The sequence below is a fragment of the Rana temporaria genome, chromosome 9, assembly GCF_905171775.1.
Source record: "Rana temporaria chromosome 9, aRanTem1.1, whole genome shotgun sequence".
NCBI classification, from domain to species: Eukaryota; Metazoa; Chordata; class Amphibia; order Anura; family Ranidae; genus Rana; species Rana temporaria.
In genome coordinates, this window is record NC_053497.1 from 165,195,113 (window position 1) to 165,208,936 (window position 13,824).

The 13,824-nt window shown below is 45.3% G+C and overlaps 1 pseudogene; it reads left to right on the forward strand.

Moving 5' to 3' along the window:
- The first annotated feature begins 11,687 nt into the window (after nucleotides 1-11,687).
- LOC120914645 lies at nucleotides 11,688-11,842 on the forward strand (annotated as a pseudogene).
- The last annotated feature ends 1,982 nt before the right edge of the window (nucleotides 11,843-13,824 follow it).

Genomic DNA, 13,824 nt, shown 5'->3' on the forward strand with positions numbered 1-13,824 from the left:
GAGAAAGGCCCCCACTTCTGTAATACAATTGCAGAAAAAGAACACAGAGAGACAAACCTCAGACAGTGTCTTACCTCTGACCGGCCAAGGGATCTGCTGCCTAGGCTGAGTGCAGCGATTGCAGATCCCACCAGTCAGAAAAGGCCCCAAAACAGGAAATGACACGGATAAAGGGAAGGCCCTGGGATCCCACACAAACAATTCCGGCTGCCCGTACATCAACTGTCAGTGGAAGCAAAATTGTAATTTACCTTGCAGCCATGTTCCTCCGCTTGTGGTCCCCATTGCTGACGCGAACTCCGGCACCCCCGGAAGTGCGTCATAACACTGCGCCGACCTTTCCGGAGACTTCCGGTACTGCGGCGTGTATACACCCTCGGTGTCCATCTCGTACCGGTCTTTTCGACGGGAAAACATGGCGGCTTCCTATACCGGACCGAGGGATGTCGGGGTGCAGGCTGAGGGACCGGAGATAGCATCCGGTATACGGCCGCCCCTACGCTCAGCAACCCAGAAGCACCGGGTGTGAGCACTTGCCTCGCGAATTCTTCATCTGTAGGTAGAAGAAAAATAAAATACGTCTGTGTGTGTTCTTGGGGGGAATTTATAGGGGCAGGACAGGTAGTCTTGCTGTGTTCAATTAATCAATTTAAACTTGTCTCACTGCTTGTTTAAGTTTTCTTCCTCCAGGGGTTAGATGGAAGCTTAACCCATTGTGTGCCGCCGTAGGACGACCAGGAAAGTCTTTTTATACAATGCAGAGGATTAACCCCTTAGGTTCCACTGTGAGTATAGCAAGAATGCATTAAGGTGAAAAACCCCTTTAACCGGTTTCCCGACCGGCTCACGCAGATATACTGTGGCAGAATGGCTCTCCTGTACGAAATCTCCTACATATACGGCTTTGCCAGGAAAGCCACCAGAGGGCCCCGGAGCACCACTGGAGGCACACGCGCGTGCTGCACAGCAGGAAACCCGATGCGCGCGATCGCGTGAAAGGGCTAGCACAGGGAATTTGTGTGTGTAAAGAGTCAACAGTAAATGGATTCAACCATGCATAGTGTGAGAAAAAAGGTAAATAAAATAAAATATCTACACCGTTGTTTCTACACAATATATTTTCCACATAACTTAGAAATAAAAATGGAAAAGTTGGTATTATTTGATTTCAGACAAATTAAAAAAAAAAAAATCTGAAAAAAACACTGTGCCCCGTTTTTTTTTTTGTGTGGTCAAAATCAATCGGAAATCTATTTTTTTTGTATAATTTTCACAATTTTTTCTCTAATTTATAAAAATAAAATTAACAAAATAAGGTATTATTTAAAGTATGGTATAAATAAGTTCTATATGTCCCCAAAAGTTACCAAAAGTATTAGGGACACCTGCTTATACACACACATGAACTTTAATGGCATCCCAGTCTAAGGGGGTGATTCACAGAGAGTTAGGCCGGCGTATCAGTAGATACGCCGACCTAACTCGGAATCTACGCCGACGTAAATTTAAGCGTATTCTGGAAACCAGATACGCTTAAATTAGGCTCAGATACGAGCGGCGTAAGTGTCTTACACCGTCGTATCCTAAAGTGTAATTTTTAGGCTGATCACTAGGTGGCGCTTCCATTGCGATCGGCCTAGAATATGTAAATGAGTAGATACGCCGATTCACAAATGTACGCTTGCCTGACGCAGTAAAGATACGCCGTTTACGTAACGCACTTTCAGGCCTAAAGTTATACCATCAAATAGCTGGAATAGTAATGTTAAGTATGGCCGTCGTTCCCGCGTCGAAATTTGAAAATTTTACGTCGTTTGCGTAAGTCGTCCGTGAATAGGGATTTACGTCATTTACGTCCACTTCGAAACCAATAGGACTGTGCGGCGTACTTTGCCGCAATGCACACTGGGATATGTACACGGACGGCGCATGCGCCGTTCGTAAAATACGTCAATCACGTCAGGTCACCCCCCATTACCATAAAACATGCCCCCTCAGCCGAATTTGAATTAGGCGCCCTTAGGCCCGCCCGATTTACGCTACGCCGCCGTAACTTAGCAGGCAAGTACTTTGTGAATCATGTACTTGCCTCGCTAACTTACGGCGGCGTAGTGTAAACACGATACACTACACCGCCGCAAAGTTAAGGCGCTCTACTTGAATCTAGCTATTAGTCTGTAGGGTTTAATATTGACTTGGCCCACCCTTTGCAGCTATAACAGCTTCAACTCTTCTGGGAAGTCTGTCCACATGGAGTGTCTATGGGAATGATTGACCATTCTTCCAGAAGAGCATTTGTGAGGTCAGGCACTGATGTTGAATGAGAGGGCCTGACTCATACTCTCCCTTCTAATTCATGTTCTATCGGGTTGAGGTCAAGACTCTGGGCAGGCCAGTCAAGTTTCTTCACCCTAAAACTCGCTCATCCATGTCTTTTTGGACATTGCTTTGTGCACTGGTCCAAATAATTTGGTGGAGGGGGGATTATGGCGTGATGTTGTTTTTCAGGGGTTGGGCTTGGCCCCTTAGTTCCAGTGAAGGGAACTCTTAAGTCAGGGTTAGGCAACCATGGCCCTCCAGCTGTGGTGAAACTACAAATCCCATCATGCCTCTGCCTCTAGGAGTCATGCCTGTGTTTGTCAGGGTCTTGCAATGTCTCATGAGACTTGTAGTTTCAAAATAGCTGGAGGGCCGAGGTTGCCTTCCCCTGTCTTAAGGCACCAGCATACCAAGACATTTTAGACAATTTTATGCTCCCAACTTTGTGGGAACAATTTGGGGATGTCCCCTTCCTGTTCCAACATGACTGCGCACCAGTGCACAAAGCAAGGTCCATAAAGACATGGGGTGGAGAAACCTGAATGGCCTGCACTGAGTCCTGACCTCAACCCGATAGAACACCTTTCGGATGAATTAGAGCAGAGACTGCAAGCCAGGCCTTCTAGTCCAACATCAGTGCCTGACCTCACAAATGTGCATCTGGAAGAATGGTCAAACATTCCCATAGACACACTCCTAAACCTTGTGGACAGTCTTCCCAGAAGAGTTAAAGCTGCGAAGGGTGGGCCAACTCAATATTGAACCCTATGGACTAAGTATGGAATGCCATTAAAGTTCATATGTGTGTAAAGGCAGGCGTCCCAATACTTTTGGCAATACAGAGCAAGTGTCTTGTACTATAGACCTGGAGGAAGAATACTGCATTGTTGCAAATGCTGATTATTCTACATAAAAACAAAAAAATGTGTCTGTTCCCTTTAAAACCCCATTGTGGTTTCACGCACAGTTCCTGTAGAGAAGAACAGATGTTTCCGAGCTGTAAGAAGTATTTGGCATGTATAGATATAATCTGCTCATCATGTCATGGGGAAATGTTTCATTTAAAAAACATGAATAACTATACCATCACCCGTGCAAAACCAGCCACAAGCCCTCTAAAATCAGAGGGCTAGATTCACAGAGATCTGCGGCGGTGTAACATATCGTCTTTACGTTACACTGCCGCAAGTTTTCAGCGCAAGTGCCTGATTCACCAAGCACTTGCATGTAAACTTACGGCGGTGTAACGTAAAGCTGTCTGGCACAAGCCCGCCTAATTCAAATGGGGCGTGTACCATTTAAATTAGGCGTGCTCCCGCACCGAACGTTCTGCGCTTGTTCCGTGTGAAAATTTCCCGCCGTGCTTTGCGCGAAATTACGGCGCCCCGACGTGTTTTTTGAATGGCGACGTGCGTTACGTCCTTTTGTATTCCCGGACGTCTTGCGCAAAAATAAATACATTTAAAATTTGACACGGGAACGACGGCCATACTTTAACCACTTGCCGACCTCCTCATGTAAATATACGTCAGCAGAGTGGCACGGACAGGCACATGCACGTACCTATACGTCCTCTGCTTGACGTGGGTCGGGGGTTTATAGCCGCCCCGTCGCGATCGCTCCCCGGAGCTGAAGAACGGGGAGAGCCGTGTGTAAACACGGCTTCCCCGTGCTTCACTATGGCGGCGCATCGATCGAGTGATCCCTTTTATTAGGGAGACTCGATCGATGATGTCAGTCCTACAGCCACACCCCCCTATAGTTGTAAACACACACAAAGTGAACCCTAAATGTTACAGCACCCCCTGTGTTTAACTCCCAAACTGCAACTGTCATTTTCACAATAACGAATGCAATTTAAATGCATTTTTTTCTGTTAAAATGACAATGGTCCCAAAAATGTGTCAAAATTGTCCGAAGTGTCCGCCGTTAATGTCACAGTCACGAAAAAAATCGCTGATCGCCGCCATTAATAGTAAAGTGCCATATCCACAGCGCATTTGCGTCCAAAATTGCGCAAGTGTAACTTAAATTCCGAGACGTAAGGCAGGGTTTTTGCAAGTGGGAAGGAAGTGGGCGTGCTTCATTGTAATGAGTCGTGACCCCATGCAAATGAAGGTCCGGCCGTACTGCGCATGCGCGCACGAATCTGCTCCTCACTGGGCATGTGCAGAACTTTGCTCTGCGCAATCAGTGAGATAGGAAAAAGGCCAAGCGTACTTAGTTTGAGGATCGCCCTGTGTATAAATAGCCCCACACAAACACACTTCCCTTGCAAAAGTATATCCCTGTGTTACCCTTCCTAGAGCAAGTTGCTTCTGCTCTGTCGTTTGTTGGTGTGTGTTGTGTGAGATAACATTTTTGGAGGAGTAGTAGAGTGTAGTTGTTTTTTCCTAAGTGTATTTTCTGTTTGTTTTTTTTCTGAGTGTATTTTCTGTTTTTTTTTTCTGAGTGTATTTTCTGTTTGTTTTTTTCTGAGTGTATTTTCTGTTTGTTTTTTGCGTGTTTGTTTTTGAATTTGTAGTAGCTGTCTGCTTGTGTTTTTTGATTTTGGTTTGTTTGTTGTGTGTGTATTTGTATCCTCCGCCCACACCTAAATGCCAGAGCCTCGTGCACCAGGGCCAAACATTAAGTGTGCATGAGGCCTTACATCAGTGTTGCCCATCAGAGCCCCCACCACTTCTACATCCCCATCAGAGCCCCCACCACATCTACATCCCCATCAGAGCCCCCACCACATCTACATCCACATCTAGAGCCCCCACCACATCTGAATCCCCATCAGAGCCCCCACCACATCTGCATCCCCATCAGAGCCCCCACCACATCTACATCCCCATCAGAGCCCCCACCACATCTACATCCCCATCAGAGCCACCATCACATCTACATCCCCATCAGAGTCACCATCGCATCTACATCCCCATCAGAGCCACCATCACAGCTACATCCCCATCAGAGCCCCCATCACATCTGCATCCCCATCAGAGCCCCCACCACATCTACATCCCCATCAGAGTCCCCGCTACATCTACATCCCCATAAGAGCCCCCACCACATCTACATCCCCATCAGAGCCCCCACCACATCTACATCCCCATCAGAGCCACCATCACATCTACATCCCCATCAGAGCCACCATCACATCTATATCCCCATCAGAGCCCCCACTACATCTACATGCCCATCAGAGTCACCATCACATCTACATCCCCATCAGAGCCCCCACTACATCTTCATGCCCATCAGAGTCACCATCACATCTACATCCCCATCAGAGCCCCCACTACATCTACATGCCCATCAGAGTCACCATCACATCTACATCCCCATCACATCTACATCCCCATCAGAGCCACCACACACACAGTTTTGTCCCCCCTCTACACTTGTGTCTCTATACTACACCCAGTACATTATTTTCCCCATCACTGTCTGTCTGCAATTTTCCCATAGATCAGCGTGTTCTGTGCTGCTTCTGAAGAGCTGGCATTAGAGCAGACACGCTGTACTTCCCAGCTCCCGCCCCTTTTACACAGACAAGCTGTTACAGCAAAAATGAAACTAACTCCGGGGGAGAATCTGGGAAGTGCAGCAGGTCTGCACTGTAATAACGTAGGCTTTGTTGGCACACTCCCTCAATGCTTGTCAGAAGGCAAAGCAAGCCGTCCCTGCAGTGAGTCCGATGACTGAAGCTGAGGGCCGGACAAAACGTCCTAGCGGGCCGGATGTTGCCCGCGGGCCATACTTTGAAGACCCCTGCTCTAAAGCCATGTACACACGCTCGGTTTTCACAGTGGTAAAAAGTCTGCCGTGAAAAACGAGGGGAAAGCCAAGAACCCGGCAGGAAAACTGCCATGGAGCTTTGGCTGGGAATCCTGGCCGTGTGTATGCTCCATGGGCACTGCCTCACAGTGTTTCCCATAGAGTATTAGTAAATCTGGCTGAAAAAAAGCCGCCGGGAAAATAGAGAGTAGGTTCTCTATTTTCCCGTCGGGATTCATGTCTGTTTTCCTGATAGAAAAACTGCGAGGAAGCATACACACGGCCGGTTTTCCCGGCCAAAAGCTCTCCTGGCAGTTTTCCAGACGGGAAAACCGGTTGTGTGTACGAGGCTTGACAGTACATTATGTTGGTGTTGGTGCACCGGGTGAAGTTTTTGGGTTGTGTTTTGCATGCCACAGGCTTTTAAAGAAAAAAAAATGACAAGGGAAGTTGTGGCATACATGATGTAACCTCTCTATAGTATGAATACATGGCTTGTTTTTCTGAATCGGCCTTGTTCACACGAATGTTCCGATCAGGTCCACCTCTCCGTGTTTCAGGCAGACCCAAACAGTCCCTCCACTCTCCTACATGGAGCGGTGGGTTTGCACCCACCTACATCCAATCTGATCTGCTAAAAAGAAACAAAAAAAAAACAGATGATGATCCACTCCCCTCTGTCTTGGTGAACTGGATGACATTAGAGGCATTTGAGTGTAAACAGACAGGTGGTCAGGTTACGTCCAGCCCAGTGTTGCCAACCGTCCATATTTTTACGGACAGTTTGTAAAAATGGGCACTTTTTCCCCCCGTTCGTAAATGTCCGTGGTTGCGGTAATGTGCCAGTAAAAATAGACGAGATTGGTTTGGCTTGGAACTGCGCATTGAGATTGGAGGCAGGGGGTGATGGTGGCTGCGGTGGCACCGCAGAGGGGGATGGAGGCAGGGGGTGTTAGTGGCAGGGGGTGATTGGAGGCAGGTGGTGTTGGTGGCGCCGCAGAGGGGGATGGTGGCACCGCAGAGGGTGGGGGATGGAGACAGGGGTTGTTGGTGGCACCGCAGAGGGGGATGGAGGCAGGGGGTGATTGGAGGCAGTAGGTGATTGGAGGCAGGGGGAGATTGGAGGGAGAGGGAGATTGTAGGCAGGGGGAGATTGTGGCACCGCAGAGGGGGATGTGACTCAATAATTTGCCCTTATTATATCGAAAATAACAAAAATATGTTTTTTTTACCTTAATATCTACCTTAAAGCGGAGGTTCACCCTTAGAGAGCACATTTTCCCCTTAGATTAATGCTCGTTTTGTCTAGGGGAATCGGCTAGTTGTTTTAAAATATGATCCGTACTTACCGTTTACGAGATGCATCCTCTCCGCCGCTTCCGGGTATGGGCTGCGGGAATGGGCGTTCCTTCTTGATTGACAGTCTTCCGAGAGGCTTCCGACAGTCGCATCCATCGCGTCACGATTTTCCGAAAGAAGCCGAACGTCGGTGCGCAGGCGCAGTATAGAGCCGCACCGACGTTCGGCTTCTTTCGGCTACGAGTGACGCGATGGATGCGACCGTCGGAAGCCTCTCGGAAGACTGTCAATCAAGAAGGAACGCCCGCTCCCGAAGACCCATACCCGGGAACGACGGAAGAAGATGCATCTCGAAAACGGGTAAGTACAGATCATATTTTAAAACAAATAGCCGATTCCCCTAGACCAAACGAGCAGGAAGCTAAGGGGAAAAGGGCAAAAACTAAATAAATGGGTGAACTCCCGCTTTAAATCACATTGCCATTTACCTGGCGTACTTGTTTGTAGCCTAAATACTGAAATACTGAAATTTGCACCTAAAAATGTAATTTAGTAACTTTGTATTCCTTACCAACCATATTTAACTTTGGTAAAGAATTCACTATATAATCTCTTACAGCAAACCAACCCTCTGAAGAAGACCCCGTTTGTATGGGTCAAAACGTGTCAGGTTTGTATACATACAGATGCATATGATATGTAATGCTGTGTAACAATTTTGTGTTTGCCTTTTTGTATATTGAATAGTATACTTTCCTCTACCAGAGCTCATATTTTAACTGTCATGATCATACCATATGTTTATAATTAATAAAGAAACCTTTTAATACATATACATTGTGATAATTATTGAATCCTGCTGCTAAAAAACCCCATTGGGGAAATCATCCCACATTGTATCATTTGGGGTGTGCAGCCCCTTTTCCTCTCACCACATATTTCTTTCACCTTCTATGTTATTTTTCCACTTCCTTTATCAGAGAGATGGCAACATTTGTTCTGCAGTGAAATCGCACAGCATTGTTGTCACCAGATTGACAGGTTATTCTTAAATGCACGTCATGTTTAAGTGTTACTATACCCAGGACCCTGAATTCACTATATCTGGTCTCCCACAGTACACAAAACATGGAAATGCAATTATTTGAGTAAATATAAACTGCTAAATACCCTTTCTCTTCAGCAGTATATAGCAGTCTTGTGACGTCTATCAATTCCCAGTTAAAGATTGTAGGAAGAGTTTTCATACTGCACTGAGCTGTTCTATCAGCATGCAGGGCCCCTAACCCTCTGTATGGACAGTGCTGATTGGCCCTGTGCTGGTCACATGCACGCTCTAGCAATGCACATCACACTGAGCATGTGCCCCAAGACGATGTTCTATTGAACGAAACGCGTCGGGAGAAGACACTGACCTTTTCTGCCAGTTTTTTGTACAAATCGCTTTATTACTCCGGTCACACGTGAGTGTAAATTTTTACTACTTTTAATAAATACTGAACCATACGCAGTATCACGCTATGTGTGTTTTAATTTTCCTTTGGTAAACTATCGATTCCAATATCTGAGAACCTTTATGGATATCGTATAATCGGCTCCACTCAGAAGGAAGGACTATTGCAGCATACATCTCTTCCCCTCAACGGATGACATCAGGTTCTTTGTAACCTCACAAGCCTGCATGACTTGATAGGTATACACCTATTCGAGTCTCATCATCTGGTAAGCAGATATTTATTCCATTTCCACGGTTCAGGAGCCTGTATTCTATTGCCCTCCATCTCCTTCAGGGATTTGACTATACTGTGGACTTTGGTCTATTTATTATTTGAAATTGTCTCATCATACGGACTTTTGTTATTTGAATTCTTTTTAGCGCCACACTTTTGCTTTGTTTGTGTCCTATTGTTACAAAATTGATCTATTTTTGTTGTGTTGGCCGCTTAGTTTAAACGTTTTTGACAGCGCATATACCGTATAGACGCTTTTTGTGTCTATAAATTCTCGAGCATGTGCAGCCTGACTCGAGTAACTCTGTCTTATCCAGACATGCGAACCCCCTTTTTTTTTAAATGTTTATTTTTTATTTTTGTTTATATTTTTTTTTCATTAAAGGGCCCAGAGGTCCCCATGGCCCTGGATGGCAAACCCATCTTTCTTTTTCTTTTTTTTATAATTTTTATTTTTTTTTTGTATATATTTTTATTTTTTATTAAAGGGCCCAGAGGTTTATTTTTTTATTTTTATTAAAGGGCCCAGAGGTCCCGGATGGCAACCCCCCTTTTTTTGTTATATATATATATATATATATATATATATATATATATATATATATATATATATATATATATATATATATATATATATATATATATATATATATATATATATACACCTACATTTATATATATATATACCTACATTTTTATATATATATACCTACATTTTTATATATATATACCTACATTTTTATATATATATATATATATATATATATATATTTATGTATATATCATTTTTTTTCATTAAAGGGCCCGGAGGGCCCCAGATGGCAACCCCTCTTTTTAAAAAAAATATATATATATTTTTTATATATATTTTTTCTTTCTTTTTAGCTTTCTATTAAAGGGCCCAGAGGTCCCCAGGGTCTCGGATATATTTATATATCATTTTTCATTAAAGAGCCCGGAGGGCCCCAGATGGCAACCCCTCTTTTTAAAAAAAATATATATATATATCTTTTTTATATATATTTTTTCTTTCTTTTTAGCTTTTTAGCTACCCCCCTTTTTTTTATATATATATTTTTCTTTATTTCTTCCTTTTTTTGTAAAGGGCCCCTCCACTTCTCAATTCGCGGCAGCCCCCCCGCTTCTCAATTCAATTTCAGGCGGCAGCACCCCCCCCCCCCCCCGGTTCTCTGCTCCAGGGGGCCCATGCCTGAAGCTGTGTAAGGGGCACCATAATTCCTGATGGCGGCCCTGCATACAGGATCAAATAGTATTTTTACACACGGCAGAGGATTAACCCATTAGGTTACCGTTGTGGGTTTAGTAACACGTTAGGTAAGTGACAGACAAATAAAGGGGTAAGGGAAATACTGCGCTAATGAGAAAATAAAATAATAAAAATTGAAAAATAGCTAATAAAAGCCAAGCTGCGACACATACAAAACATGTGAAACCATGCAAAAACAAAATATAAAAGGATAGAAAGTCGCGCTAAATATAATGAATGAAAACCCTGTGATGGCAAAGTGTTGCCATCACAGGGTTTTCATTTATTATATTTAGCGCGACTTTCTATCCTTTTATACAGACAAATAAAGACTTAGGGCTAGATTCAGGTATAATTGCACCCGTGTAACCCAAGCCGTTTACGTTACACCGCCGCAAGTTTTCAGTTTTAGTGCCCGATCCACAAAGCACTTACCTGGAAACTTGCGGCGGTGTATCATAAATACGTCCGGCGCAAGGCGGTCCAAATCGAATGGGCGGGTACAATTTAAATTAGGCGCGCTCCCGCGCCGGACCTACTGCGCATGCTCCATTTCAAAATTCCCGCTGTGCTTTGCGCGAACTGGCGTAATTTTTGCGATCGGCGACGTGCGTAGCGTACTTCCGTATTCCCGGACGTGTTACGCAAACGACGTGAAATTTTAAATTTCGACGCGGGAACGACGGCCATACTTTAGACCAGTGTTTCTCAACTCCAGTCCTCAGAGCACACCAACAGGTCATGTTTTCAGGATTTCCCTCAGATGAAACTGCTGTGCTAATTACTAAGGCAGTGAAACTGATAAAATCACCTGTGCAAAATAATGGAAAGCCTGAAAACAAGACCTGTTGGTGTGCCTTGAGGATTGGAGTTGAGAAACACTGCTTTAGACAGCAATACGTTTGCTGTCTAAAGTTAAGGCACCCAAAACGACGACTAACTTTGCGACAGGAAACTAGACTAGCGGCGATGTAGCGAACGCGAAAAACCGTCGTGGATCGCCGTAACTCCTAATTTGCATACCCGACGCTGGTTTACGACGCAAACTCCCCCCAGCAGCGGCCGCGGTACTGCATCCTAAGATCCGACAGTGTAAAACAATTACACCTGTCGGATCTTAGGGATATCTATGCGTAACTGGTTCTATGAATCAGTGGCATAGATACTCTGAGAGATACGACGGAGTATCTGAGATACTCCATCGTAATCTCCTTTGTGAATCTGGGCCTTAACTCCTGCTAACACTTTAAAGCAGTTACAGAAACATTTGTTTTTCTTTTTTGTTCTCACCTAAAAGAAGATTTGTAGTACTTACCTGGCAGGGGAGACACCATGATCATGAAGGTGGTTCTCCCAGGGTGAGGCTCGGCCATTGCACTCTGGCCGTGCTGATCGTGGTGCCTTCCCTGTCGCTTCTCGGCCTTTTGGCTAGGACTGGGTGTGGTATCTGTCCTTATCAGTTGTCAGCGGAGCGCTGAAGCACCTCCTACATGGGGAGGGTGGATGCAATCCAATGACGTCATTGCACCTGAAAGGATGGTTTCAGCAGGGACTACGCTGTGCTGCCCGATAGAATACTGGGGGCCGGCCCATGGTTGAGTCTGAGCCATCTGGAAGGGTGCTCCTGGTGAGGATGGGTGCTGCGCTTGGTCTTGGTCTTTTTGCCGAGTTCTAGTCTGGCCTTCTGGCTGGCTAGTGTAAGTGCTATCTTTGTCAGCGATCCGGTAGGAGGAGCTGGTAATACCCTGTGGTGGGCGGGGTAGGACTGTGCAAATCTGCTGGGTTGCTGGCAGGGGTGGAGGGCTGCACTGGCCGGTCGGGGGGTCGGATATGGAATGAAAAGCCTATGGTGCATGTGCCCCTGGAGTTGCAGTCCAGGGGTATCTGAAGATCACTGTGTGTGAGGGACACATTGATTTAAGATACCACGGTCACTGCACCAGATACACGCTTTTTTTAGCACCTGCCTCCTGGGCCGGGCCTTTTGGCTAGGACCGGAGAAATTTTTTATTCCTGGCCGGAGGGCCTGGTCATTGTTGATCACAATGACCACTTCTTTTCACTATCCCTTTCCCCCACTTTATTTAATTTAAGCCCATGTTTGTCACATTTTTGTCTTTTTTTGTTGTGCACGTTTTGTGTCACTGTGTGATTGGTAGGGTGCGGGTCCTCGGGCCAGCCCTGAACGTCTTGGGAGTGGGTGGACATGGCCTTCTGGCTTAGTTCGCCTGCTCTCATGGGGTCTCCCTTCGGGGGAGCCCCACCTAGTACTGGGAGGGTTCTGTTTCGGCAGTCCCTCCAAGGAAGTTGGGTCCGTGTCGGCTTCGGTTGCTCGGACCACAGTACCTCAGTCCCAGTCTGGAGCCTAACGCCCCGGGGGATCAGGGTTTGGGTCCCTCTTCACAGGAGGACCACTTGACGTTGCACCCGTCAACACTCTTTATGTGTGTGCACATTTTTCTGCACCGGGTGGAGTTTTTGGGTGTGTTCACATGCCATAGGCTTTTCAAAAAAAAAAAAAGGAGATTCCGTTTTCTGTTCCCGGCCGGACTATTCAACTATTAGTGTTCTGATGCCAACCCAAAATGTTGGATTTTCTTTCACTTTTAATGATAATACTAAACAGGAAAAATAGAGACAGCAATAAAAGTTGACAGCAGGGACAGACAGCAGTTGTCAGGTTTCCTTATCGATTTCCACTCTATTCAAAGTTTTGATTTTAGTTACACTTTAAGAAAAGAGTTAAAAAAAAAAAAAAAAAAGTTAAAATGTCCAAAACATTTTTTAACCCCCACCCCCTCCACACATGCACATATGTCAGGTGTGCATGCATACAAAACCAACATGCATGAAAGAAATCATTCCAGGGCCATCATTTATTGTTAAATCTTAAATTGAGGACCAGTAGAAGGCTTTAAAGTGTCACCTATGGACAATTTTGGGTACTGCAGTTTTTTTGCTGTCACACGGGCGAGCACACTTTTGGACATTGGCATATTTTAATTGTATTCAATAAATCAATTCATTTGTATTTTGGAGGAGAGGGGTAGGAGGGGTGGTTTTGGTGGTGGGGGTGTTAATATATCAGGGAAGCAACTATGGGATATAGTTGTTAGTTTTAGTCTTTTGGATGTAGGGAAGGGTTAGGGATTTTGAGGATAGCGGTAATCAGAGCTTTTTTTTTTCAAAAAATAGGCGAAGGAACTCAACCACAACCCCCAAAAACCCCCTCTCATAGGGGTGTGCTATGTGCAGAGTTCTTGGGTGTGCCTGGTACATAGTACAGAGTTTAGGGATGTGCTATGTGCAGAGGTCCGGGGTGCACTACATGCAGAGTTCCGGGGTGCACTTGGTACATAGTACAGAGTTTAGGGACGTGGTGGAGAGGAGTTTTTGGGTGTGTTCACACGCCATAGGCTTTTAAAAAAAAATAAAAAATTAGAC